We start from the raw sequence: 11916 nt of genomic DNA on the forward strand, positions 1-11916 counted from the left end.
AGGCTGAGGCAGGAGAATCGCTTGAACCTGGGAGGCAGAGGTTGCAGTGAGCCGAGATAGTGCCATTGCACTCCAGCCTGGGCAACAAGAGCGACTTCATCTCAAAAAAAAAAAAAAAAAAAAAGCGAAATACATAAAAAGTTTAAACAATAAAGTAGTGATCTGGCAAAGGAACCACATGGTCAACAAGAAGCCCGTGACTAACTGAGACCTAACAATGACCCTGGGTCGTCAACCTGCTATGGGCAGGAAGTAGCCTGAGAAAGCTTCTCAGTACTAAGGAGGAGCTTCTATCCAATTCCACTTCAAGTGTGGCTAAGGAGGGTGACGGAAAAGGAAGAACCTCCCAGAGGGTGAAGCCAAAGGTCAAGGTGGCAGTTTAAGAGGCTTATTCTGTGCCTTTCCACCAGAAAGACTCTTGTTTAATGGTCGGAGAACCAATGGGAGGCATTTTTTCAGCTACTGAGTATAGCCATCCTTAGGGGTGGCTATCATACACTTAGGGGCTGGGGAAATGAGCAGAGAGTATGTCTATGTGACTAACGGTGAGATGGACTTGATTTATAACTTCATTTATTCTTGAAGTGCTAAAGTGTGGTAGGCATGATGGCATTTTGGTTCCCTTAATATCTGTGTCAGCTCAGACTGTGTATCTCACAGACGTGAGTATTCCCTCTGCTCTGTGAACAGTTATTCTGGAAAACAGCCAAATATGCACCCATACGTTGGAATAATGCTCTACATAAATGAGGATGAACAAACCACAACTTCACACAACAATATTGTTGAGTTTCACAAACATAAAGTTGAATAACAAAAGCAAGATACAAAAGAGTACATAGTGTATGATTCCATTTATATAATAACTAGTTTATCATCATGGAAGTCAAGATAGGTAACCACTGTGGGGCTAATAATTGAGAAGGGAAGAAATATGGGGTTTCTGAGAATGGTTGTAATATTCTTTCTCTTGATCTTAGTGTTGTTTACATTGTCATTCTCTGAAAATGCATCAATCTGTACACTTAGGACTTGTGCACTTTTTGGTATGTATGCTATACTATTAATATTTTTGTATAAGTCTTTGTGGGTATATCTATATATATTATTTCTATATCTTCATTTCTTTTAGATAATTACCTGTAAGTAGGGCTATAAGGTCATAGGATATGTTTAATTTTTTTTTTTTTTTTGAGACAGGGTTTCACTCTGTCACCTAGACTGAAGTGCTGTCAGTAGCACCATCACAGCTCACTGCTTGACCTCCTGGGCACAAGCAATCTTCCCACTTTAGCTTCCCAAGCAGCTGCGACTACAGATGCACACTACCATGCCCGGCTAATTTTTTTATTTTTGGAGCGATAGTGTCTCCCTATGTTACTTAGGCTGATCTCAAACTCTTGGACTCAAGCGATCCTCCTGCCTTAAAGTGCTGGGATTACAGGTTTGAGCCACCACACCTGGCCCTGTTTCATTTTTTGACTACTGAATTTTCCAAAGAAGTTGTAGCATTTTACACCCCTACCAGGAGTAAATGAAAATTCCAGTTGTTCTACATCCTTGTCAACTCTTGTAATTGTCTTCTTCGTGTTTGCCATTCTGGTAGGTGGTCATGATTTTATCTCATTGTGGCTTTAATTTTTACTTTCCTGATAGCTTATAATATCAAGTGCCTGTTCACCATTCTAAATACTTAGAACAGGGTCAGGCACAATGTTAGCATTCAATAGATATTTGTTTAATGAATAAGGGAATTAAATATCAGGAATTTCAACATTATACCTTTTATTAAGTATGTACCAAGCTCTAAACCACAATTAATAGCAGTATGCACAATACGACTTTTCTTTATTTCTACATGTGAAGTTCCTAAAAGCAGAGTAGTATTAACTGTTCTCTTTTTATGCATAATAGAGAGGTTAAAAGACTAGGTTCTAGCAACAGACTCCCTGGCTGTCTCATCTATTATGTGTGTGATTTTAGGAAATTCAGAAAATTGTTTCGAGCCTCAGCCTCCTCATCTGTACAATTGCTGCCATAATAGAATCTACTTCATAGTGTTGTTTTGAGGATTGAGTGAAGCAATCTATGCAATGTGTTTAGAACAGTGCCTGGCATGTAGTAACCTCTCAGTAAATGTTAGTTTTTATTATTTTCCAGATATGTTTAAAAAAAGCTTACAATTCTTTTCTATAAACTGTGCATATGAGTAACAAAAACATGGCTTCTTTTTACAGTTAAGAAATTGAAGCGCAAAGAGTTATTGGGTTTTGTTTTGTTTGTTTGTTTGTTAGAGATGGAGTCTCGCTCTGTTGCCCAGGCTGGAGTGCAGTGGCGCGATCTCGGCTCTCTGCAAGCTCCATCTCCTAGGATCATGCTATTCTCCCGCCTCAGCCTCCCAAGTAGCTGGGACTACAGGCACATGCCACCACGCCCGGCTAATTTTATTTTTGTACTTTTAGTAGAGACGGGGTTTCACCGTGTTAGCCAGGAATCTTATCTCCTGACCTCATGATCTGCCCTCCTCGCCTCCCAAAGTGCTGGGATTACAGGCGTGAGCTACAACGCCCGGCCGGAGTTATTGTTTTATATTTACTCAGGGTGCCATTACTAACACTTCCTAAAATGGAAATTTGTAGTAGGAGTTACTCCTCTTGAATAACGTGGATAATTCAGTTGGTCAATTACTTGTTAAAGAAATGTGCCAATTAAAAAGTTCTTTTAGTAGGTTCATCAGTTGTAATAAATGTGCTACTCTGGTAGGGAATGTTGATAATGGGGGTGTCAACCTAAATAACAAACATAGAAAGACTCTAAAAAAAAAATGATATTGGCCAGGCACGGTGGCTCATGCCTGTAAACCCAGCACTTTGGGAGGCCGAGGCGGGCGGATTGTGAAGTCAGGAGATCGAGACCATCCTGGCTAACACGGTGAAACCCGTCTCTACTAAAAATACAAAAAAAAAATTAGCCAGGCGTGGTGGTGGGCGCCTGCAGTCCCAGTACTCTGGAGGCTGAGGCAGGAGAATGGCGTGAACCCGGGAGGTGGAGCTTGCAGTGAGCTGAGATAGGGCCACTGCACTCTAGCCTGGGCTACAGAGCGAGACTCCATCTCAATAAATAAATAAATTAATTAATTAAAATAAAAAAAGAAAATGATATTCATTTAAGAATGGGTATTTTAATGGGAATATGTGTGCTGTAGGAAACTGTGTGTATTCAGGGAAATAAAGGAAGATAAAATTTTAAAGGAAAAGTGAGAAGGATTAAATGATTGTTTTGTGATAATTAACATTGATTGTTGGTTACAATGATCAGTAACAATGGTGGGGCCAGTCTGAAGTTGGCAGGCCATTGCTGGGCAGATGTTCTCGCAGAAGTTTTTTTTTTTTTCGTGCGTGTGTGTGTGTGTGTGTGAGAGAGAGAGAGAGAGAGAGAGAGAGAGATGGAGTTTTGCTCTTGTTGCCAGGCTGGAGTGCAGTGGTGCAATCTCAGTTTGCTGCAACCTATGCCCCACCAGGTTCAAGCGATTCTCCTGCCTCAGCCTCCCAAGTGGCACTGGGATTACAGGTGCCCACCACCACACCCAGCTAATTTTTGTATTTTTGGTAGACACAGGATTTCACCATGTTGGCCAGGCTGGTCTCGAACTCTTGACCTCAGGTGATCCATCCGCTTTGGCCTCCCAAAGTGCTGGGATTACAGGCATGAGCCACTATGCCCAGCCTGCAGAAATATTTTTTTGCACAAGGTTGTGGTATTTGTAGAGTCTTTTGTGATAGTTCTGGTTATTATGCAGAGCTAATAAGGGTGAATTATATTCACAACTTTCTCTTATAATCTTTCTCTTCATATAAAAGTAAAACAAAAGCAACAATAACTTGGATAGTACTAGGGAAATAAAATCCCAGTAGCGGATTCTCGGTCTCTGCCTATGATCTTTCACTCAAAATACTTAGAGGCCATGTACCCATATTTTTATGGGTTATCTAATTTGCATGTCACCTAAAGTAATTTTAAAATTTCAAGCCTACTAAATTGAAAGATCAATGGTATTGAAAGGTATCAGAATATGCCACCCTAAATATGACACTTTGGCATATTGATTATTTTGAGCTGAAGGCAGTTGAGATACAGCAAACACTAAAAGAACTCTCTGCCCTCCCTTTTACTGCCTAAAAGTGGGGCATAAATGTCCCCCATCTCTTGTACCAGATTGAGGGGAGCAGCCCTTATCACTGAAGATAAGACAGCTAGCACTGAGATGAGTCTGCATAAACAAACCTTACTAAAATAACCCTTATCTTCCACTAGTCTCCCCCATATATTTCCTAGTCACTTTCCCATTTATTGGCCCTAGAAGCCCAAACCTCTTTTCCTTTGTCTCATCATTTCTCCATAATTTATTGCCCTTGGCTAAAATGGTATATAAACCTTGAGTCTTAATTTCTTCTTTGGGTTTTCACTTCTTCTCTGTGAAGACCCTGTGCACATAAAAATATTAACATCAATAACATTTGTATACCTTTTCTCCTGTTAACTCGTATTTTGTCAGTTTAATTTACAGAGCTCCGTTACTAAACCTAAGGAGGTAAAGTTTGTTTTCTCCCCTACACTATATTCCCTTTATTTCATCATTACCAAGTAAAACATTCATTTCTCACCCCCTTTCTAACAACAAAATTGACCTCTACAACCTTCTTTTTGCTTACATTTCTAGTGAGTACAAATATTTCTATTTAAGGAAGGAGGCTCAGGATGAAGAGAAAGAGAGATCTTCTCTGTTTTTCGACTTTTGGGTGATAGTGCTTTCTGTATCATTGAAAGCATTTGAATAATCTAATTTGATAAAGCACTAGAAACATTCATTAGACTCCCAGTCTTGCTTTTCTGTGCAATAAAAGAGATTCCTGTGAATATTTATAACTGTTTCTAACTTGTTTCTTGCTTATATTAATCTGCCCTTGAAAGCAAAATTTAAACAAAGAGAACTTGTAAAATTGCAGAGACTTTAGAAAATGGTGCTATATCCCATGAAAATAACCTTCAAAGAGAAACATGTAATTCTGATTAGTTTTCTTTCTTTTTTTTTTTTTTTAAGTAAAATACAACAAAATGTTTAATGAGCAAATTCGTCTTGGCAAATATGAAACTGCCACAGAGAGTAGGAGAGGGGCAGGGGCCACGGGGCTGGGCGCAGGTCGGGGGAGACTAAAGAGGAAAAATCAACTACGTAAGAAACCCAGGAGGGGACCAGAGAGGTCCAGATGCCGAAGGAACAGAGCTGTGGTCCTGAGAAGGGAGAGGGCAGGGCACTGAGGGCCGGACAACAAAATTCAAAATAGTTTGGCCATAAAATATAAACACGCTATGTTCCTACCGTGGGGAAGGGGAAGAGAAAGGGGGTCTAAGGGAGAAGGAGAGGCTGTTTTGGGAGGGGCTGGGGTCCTACCCCGCCCTGCTGTGCACCCTGTCCCCATCCCAAACCCTTCCCTCGGTGTCTTTGTGGGTGAGTGTTGTCTGTGTGGGCTGTGTGCGCACTTCCCCAGTCCCCTCCCTGCCCTAACCCCCCAACCCCAGTCCCCCACCCTTAATTGCTGCCATTCCAGTTGCTGCCGGCTGTCGTGTGTCTGCGGCTGTCACTCCTCTGCCCATCGTCTTCAGAGGGGGATAAGGGGGGGGGGCGGGAGTGGGGAGAAGCCCCCAGCCAGCCCTGCCCCCACCCTCCCCCAGCCGCCTCTACCAGAAGTCCCGGCGGTGATAAGAGTCGGGGTCACAGTATTTTGTGACAACCACTCTGTTGGCGAACTTGTGGCCCGTCAGGCCCTGCATGGCTTTCTGGCAGTCAAACACAGAGGTGAACTCTACAAAGATCTTTCCCCAGCCGGGCACCTCGACACCGTCCACAGGCCGGGGGATCTCGATGGACTTGACAAGCCCGTACTTGCTGCACTCGTCCCGCACGTCCTCCACGATCTCCTCGTACTCCTCGTCGTCCAGCAGCTCCTCCGGCAGCACCATGTTCATGAGGCACAGGACCTCAGTCGGGTGGCCGCCCATCTGCACCTGGGAGCTCATCAGGCCCGGCACTTGCAGGGTCACCGGCGTCTGATTCATGGTGCTCAGCGTGGCATTCTTGGCTCCCACACTTGCCCTCTGGACCAGCAGCTTCTTATCCCCCAGCTGCATGCCGTTCAGCCCCGCAATGGCCCGATCCATGACGTTGATGTCCACGTACTCACAGAAGGCGTAGCCCTTGAAGAGCCCCGAGGCACTGTCCTTGACCAGGTTGAAGGCCTTGAGGGGCCCAAAGGATGTCAGCAGCTCTTTGACCTGGTCATCGTTCAGGTAGTTGGGTAAGCCCCCGATGAACAGCTTGTGGGCAGAGTCAGGGACCACAGTGGACACAACCCCAGGCACATAGACGGAGGGGTTCTCTGACATGCCAGGAAGCGGCTGGTAGTCACGAGGCCTGCGGATCTTTAGTGACTGGCCCTGGAAGATGATGCCATCAAAGGCCATGGCCTGGGTAGTCTCGTCCACTGAGTGGAACTCCAAAAAGGCAAAATTCTTGTCCTGGTTAATCTGCACAGCCAACACCGGGTTGCCAGGGGCCTGGGTCAGCCCCCCCCAGGCGCATCTGGGCGTTGAAGAAATCCATCATGGCCTCCTCAGTGATGCCAAAGGGGATGTTGCCCACGTAGAGGCACCGGGCTTGTCTAGTCATCTGGCTCCCGACCACGGGCACCGGCGTTGGGGTCACAGCCTGACCGTCAGGGGTCATGGTGGGGAGAAAAGCAGTGGCTGGAATCTGACCCGCAGCTCGCATGGCCTTGTACTGCATTGGGGTGATGTGCTCAAAGCCCGGAGGTGGCACGTCCCAGTATTTACGGACCTTCTTCTTCTTCTCATGGCGGGGGGAACGAATCAGTCCACCGTGCTCCTCTTTAGCGCCTCTGGTCAAAGGTTTGCTTCGTCGCCGCCTGTCCCGGGAGGCGCTCCGCTGGTCCCGGTTGCGCCGGTCACGGCTCCAGCTCCGGCGTTTGCGGTCCCGGCTTCGAGAGCGGCTGTGGCTGCGCTTCCTATGCCGGTTCTCCTTGTCCCGCTCTTGTTTATTCTCGTTGAGCTGCCGCTCGAACTCGTCGAAGTCCCACATGCTGAGGCGGCCGCGTAGGGCCCTGTGCAGCTTTCGCCTCGCCTTGCCACCCGCTCCGTCCGCTTCGGCTACTTCCACCGCTGGCTTCGGCTACTTCTGGCCCTGATTAGTTTTCTTACTTGTTTTTTTTTGTTCTGATAATAATGTTGAAATTGACATCTCCATATTCCTAAAAAGAAAAAATACATTTATGAGATGTTTTTCTTAAACCAGTTAACCTTTTCCCCCTCTGGTGTGAATGGAGCGGGGAGTTGTCTGACTGCTAGACTTCACCATTTAAAAATGATTAACAATCTTATTTAAATAAACAATTGTGAGATATACTTTTATTAGCTCAAATGACTTAACTGATTTTCTTTGTGTATTTGATATGACCTGTTTCACCAGCTTGAGGGAAAAATCACTTCATATTTTCATCTCCACACACCTTACTTGTCAAGAACTTAAATTTCTCCCACTTTGGTTTTCTTCTGCTCTTCCCAGTTGCCCAAGAATCTTTGGACTGAAGCCTTAGTGCTTCCACACATCAGGTAGAGTGCAAGGTGGGAAGTCCAATCAGCCCATTAGTCAATGGTTGCTTTGGATGCTGTCACTCAGTTACACTGTTGAATATCTTGGACAGCCTGATGAACTCTTGTGCATTATTTCACTGCTACCCTTCCTGGCACAAATCTTGGCAAAAGCTGCTATTGATGACCTGGAGTTGGGCTCCAAGGTTACATTTACATGCTCAACTCCTTCGCCTGACGTTGTGTGGCTGCAGATCTACATGGGCTCCAGACTCAGCTCCACTCTGTACCAGGGTCAACCTCCACACTTTGCCTTTCAGTTGAGCACGTGCTACCAGCTGAAACTCCCTGTTTCCTTGCAGTTGTTCCACTTTGAGTCTCATGACATCTTCTTAAACCAGTGGACTACTGTCTAAGCCACCCAGGTTCACCTGGGTCAAATGGGGCTTCAGTATCCACACCTCCCCCCACCCCTTGGGTCTTGGGATCCTTAACCAAAATGGTCAATTTCTCCTTTTGAGTAGTGCATTCAAAGGGGTCTTAGGTGGGAGCTCCTTTATCAAGCCCACAGGACTCTTACATCTTCTCCCAGGACAAGGGCTGTATGTCTGCCTTATACCTGCATCACTAAAGGAGCTGCCATTCAAGAGACAGCTCACATAATAAGACAATCTATTCCTAGGCAAATTGTGCTTCAACTTTGGCACCAGAGGCAGCTATGATAATTTTGAATTTTTTAAACCGGAGACTCTAAACACCTATTGAAGGCCATATGCTACCAATAGTAAGGCCAACAGAAGGAAGGATTTGAGACCTGGACATACGAAAGAAGTTATGGGTTTTTAGATCTGTTTGTGTTCGTATTGTTGAGTAGAAATCTCTGTGTGTACCAAAACAAATTAGGCCTCTGTCTGAGAACTATAGAGGAGGAAAAAACTTTTCCTTTACTTACTCAGGGTTAGTAACTGGGGGCTTGTGAATGAAACTGACAAAAGACAGATTACCAAGAGAAAAAAACAGAGTTTATTTATGCTTGCAAAGTACATACACATGAGAGTGTTCAGTGATGAGTAACTCAAAGGGGTGGTTAGAATTTGGGGCTTATATACCAGTTTAATAGATAAAGGGGAGGAATGGAAAAGCACTATGGGAAAACAAATAACTTTTTAGAAGCATAAATGAGCTCCATGGAGAATAGATAGGAGATTTGAATCTTGTGCCAATGTCTGTTTAGATGTGGTGCCGAACTCACTCCTAGTCTTTGAGATTAGGGTTGCTTCTGGAGACAGGATTCATGGCAATTAGTTCTTTTGGGAGGCTCTACTTTTGGGCAGATAAGGGATTTCCAGAGTTAAAATACCTTCATCTCAAAATAATTTTTATGACACAGTGGCATATTTTGAAGTGTCATATTTTGATCCCCTTCAAAAAGGACATTATTTGAACATTATAAAATACAACACATTCTAAAAATAAACAGAAAATAGTTTATCTCCTGTTTCTTTTGACATATAATTCACTTTAAGAAAATTCAATTAAAAAAATCTAAATACCCCCAATCTCCCTAGATAACTAATCACAAGTAATTTTAACCCTACATGTATGCTCATTCCAGTTAGACCTTGGACAAAGGAGCTTTGTGATCTTGGAATTCCCTTTACTTTGAAGCCTCAGCCAATAGCAGGAATAAATTCTTATGTCAATGTACCTTGACTGGTGTCTCTCATTGGTCAGCTCCATGGTGCCTCCTAGCATGGGATGGGAGAGAGGACTGGTGGCCCATGTGGTACATTGGTATAAGATGGGAAAATGCAATTAACTCACATGAAGAAGGCTTGCTTCATGCTTTTAATTTTTCTGATCTTTAGATTTTAGTGTTTACTTGCTAAAATCTTAACAATTTTCTTTCCTGCTTGACGTGTTTGTAGCTGCATGATGCCTCATCAGATAGGTTTATCCTTTTTTTTTTTTCTTTTTTCTTTTTTTGAGATGGAGTCTCACTCTGTTGCCCAGGTGTGATCTTGGCTCACTGCAACCCCTACCTCCTGGGTTCAAGTGATTCTCCTGCCTCAGCCTCCCGAGTAACTGGGACTACAAGCCTGTGCCACCAAGCCTAGCTAATTTTTGTATTTTTAGTAGAGATGGGGTTTCACCATGTTGGCCAGGTTGGTCTCATACTCCTGACCTCAGATGATCTGCCCACCTTGGCCTCCCACGGTGTTGGGATTACAGGCAAGAGCCACCATGCCCAGCCCAGATTGGTTTATTCTAATAACTACTGAAAACTGGATTACATTATTGCTATTTTTAACTAGAAAGATAAAATTTAGAGAAAGTATCATTTTCAAGTAAATTGTGTGCCTATGAATCTAGAGAAGACAAAAGATTAGTTGACTAAGCCCTAATGAAGTGGAAAATATCTGTATTTTGTTTAAATAACTACGAGTCCCACAGCCTATAGGGACACTTAGTTTTTTATTCCATACTGCAGCAGATACTCAACAATGGCCTTGGAATAGTGTCTTTGTTATGTGGCCAGTGAAGTTTTCCTGCTGGTGGCAGATGGCAATTTATTTTTAAATTGGCCTGGACAGAAATACTTTTTTTTTCTACCTTGGCTATGGTGCTAATTTCAGGAAGACAAGCCTCAATAGAATGTTAATACTGGCAGGTTAGATTTTTCATGTAACCTTAATTGGAAGAACTGGGAATAATGACTGAAAATTCACCCATAAATACGTCCCACAGAGAAAAAATCTACACAGAGTTGTTGCTAATGATGAAGGTCTCCGGCTTCTTCTACGGCTGATGACTGTTATAAATTTAGACTTCTCCCTCGTGTCTTACCTTGTTAGATACGCTTTGAAGACCCATTCTCCCTCTGCTACAACAAGGCCTCTAAACATTCCTGCAAAACTGCTCTTTCATATTTATGTTTCCTCGATGACTCCCCTGAGCCAATGACAGCATCTGTTCCCACAGTTTGCCAGGGCATTAAAGTGAGAGCTCCTCTCAGCTCTGTATGATGTATGATGGACAATTCTTATCAATTGCATTTTAATCAGGTTCTTTCTTCTCTCCTCCTAAGGAGAAGTGTTTTCCGTGTTGTGGCATTGACATACAGAGGCTCTCACCAGCTCTGTTCATAAATGTATAAGAAAATTAGTTTATAGTTATGAAATACTACGTTACGTTTTCCTTGTTCAGATTTGCTTCTGTCAAAAGAGGAAGATTTGCTATTTGCTTAGTAAGGGTGGGTTGAGTTAGTGTCTCTGTGTGTGTTTATTCACTTTATAAGAAGATAAGAAGACATTTATCTGTTTTGTTGTTTATGTCATAGAAAAAGTTGTAGATATAATATTTGTATTTTAGAATTATTTCTACTTAGAAATAGATCCAAGCTGTGCTTTGAAACTATCATTTCATTTTATGAGGATTTTATTTCTGAAATGACGTTCATAATCTCATATTAAATGACTTCTTGTGAAGTTATTTCACAGCCCTGAAAAAAGGAATCATGGAAATAAATGATGTAAATATACACATTTCCCAAATCGATCACTGTTTGATCCAAGGGCCATTGTATGTGTATTGCTGTGGAGTCTTGTATAATGAAAGAATCTTAGAATGTTTGTCTTAGAAATTATTTTAGGTTAGTGTTTCCCTATTGATATACTTTAGCTGTCTGTCCCCACCCAAATCTCATGTTGAATTGTAATCCTCAGTGTTGAAAGAGGTGCCTGGGAGGTGATTGAATCGGGAGGTGGTGTCTAATGCTTAAGCACCATCCCCCTAGTGCTGTCCTGTGATAGAGTACTCATGAGATCTGGTTGTGTGAAAGTGTGTAGCGCCTTCCCCTTCACTCTGTTTTTCTCTCGCTCCCGCCATATTAGATATGCCAGCTTCCCCTTTGCCTTCTGCCGTGATCGTAAGTTTCCTAAGGCCTCCCCAGAAGCAGAAGCCTGCACAGCCCACAGAATGGTGAGCCAATTAAACCTATTTTTAAAAATAAATTACCCAGTTTCAGGAACTTCTTTATAGCAGTGCTAGAATGGACAAATAACGTATGTTTTCCACAAAACAATGATTCAGACAACTGCCAATCGGTTCAAAGGAAAAAAATGATGAGGAGAAAACCTGGCTCAATAGATTTATGAGGCAGGTTAAACACAGTTTTATTTATTATAAAATTTCACATATCCATATGGCATTTAAAATGCCATATCTATATTAGATTGCGGTGTCCAAGAG

At 43.0% G+C, this 11916-nt stretch overlaps 1 pseudogene across 1 annotated transcript; it reads right to left on the bottom strand.

Annotated features, from left to right (window-relative positions):
• Positions 1 to 5094: 5094 nt before the first annotated feature.
• On the bottom strand, positions 5095 to 7247 carry LOC104669438 (annotated as a pseudogene). Its single transcript, XR_004054407.1, has one exon. The product of XR_004054407.1 is annotated as a splicing factor U2AF 65 kDa subunit pseudogene (transcript).
• Positions 7248 to 11916: the final 4669 nt, after the last annotated feature.

The sequence above is a fragment of the Rhinopithecus roxellana genome, chromosome 17 (assembly GCF_007565055.1).
Source record: "Rhinopithecus roxellana isolate Shanxi Qingling chromosome 17, ASM756505v1, whole genome shotgun sequence".
Lineage (NCBI taxonomy): Eukaryota > Metazoa > Chordata > Mammalia > Primates > Cercopithecidae > Rhinopithecus > Rhinopithecus roxellana.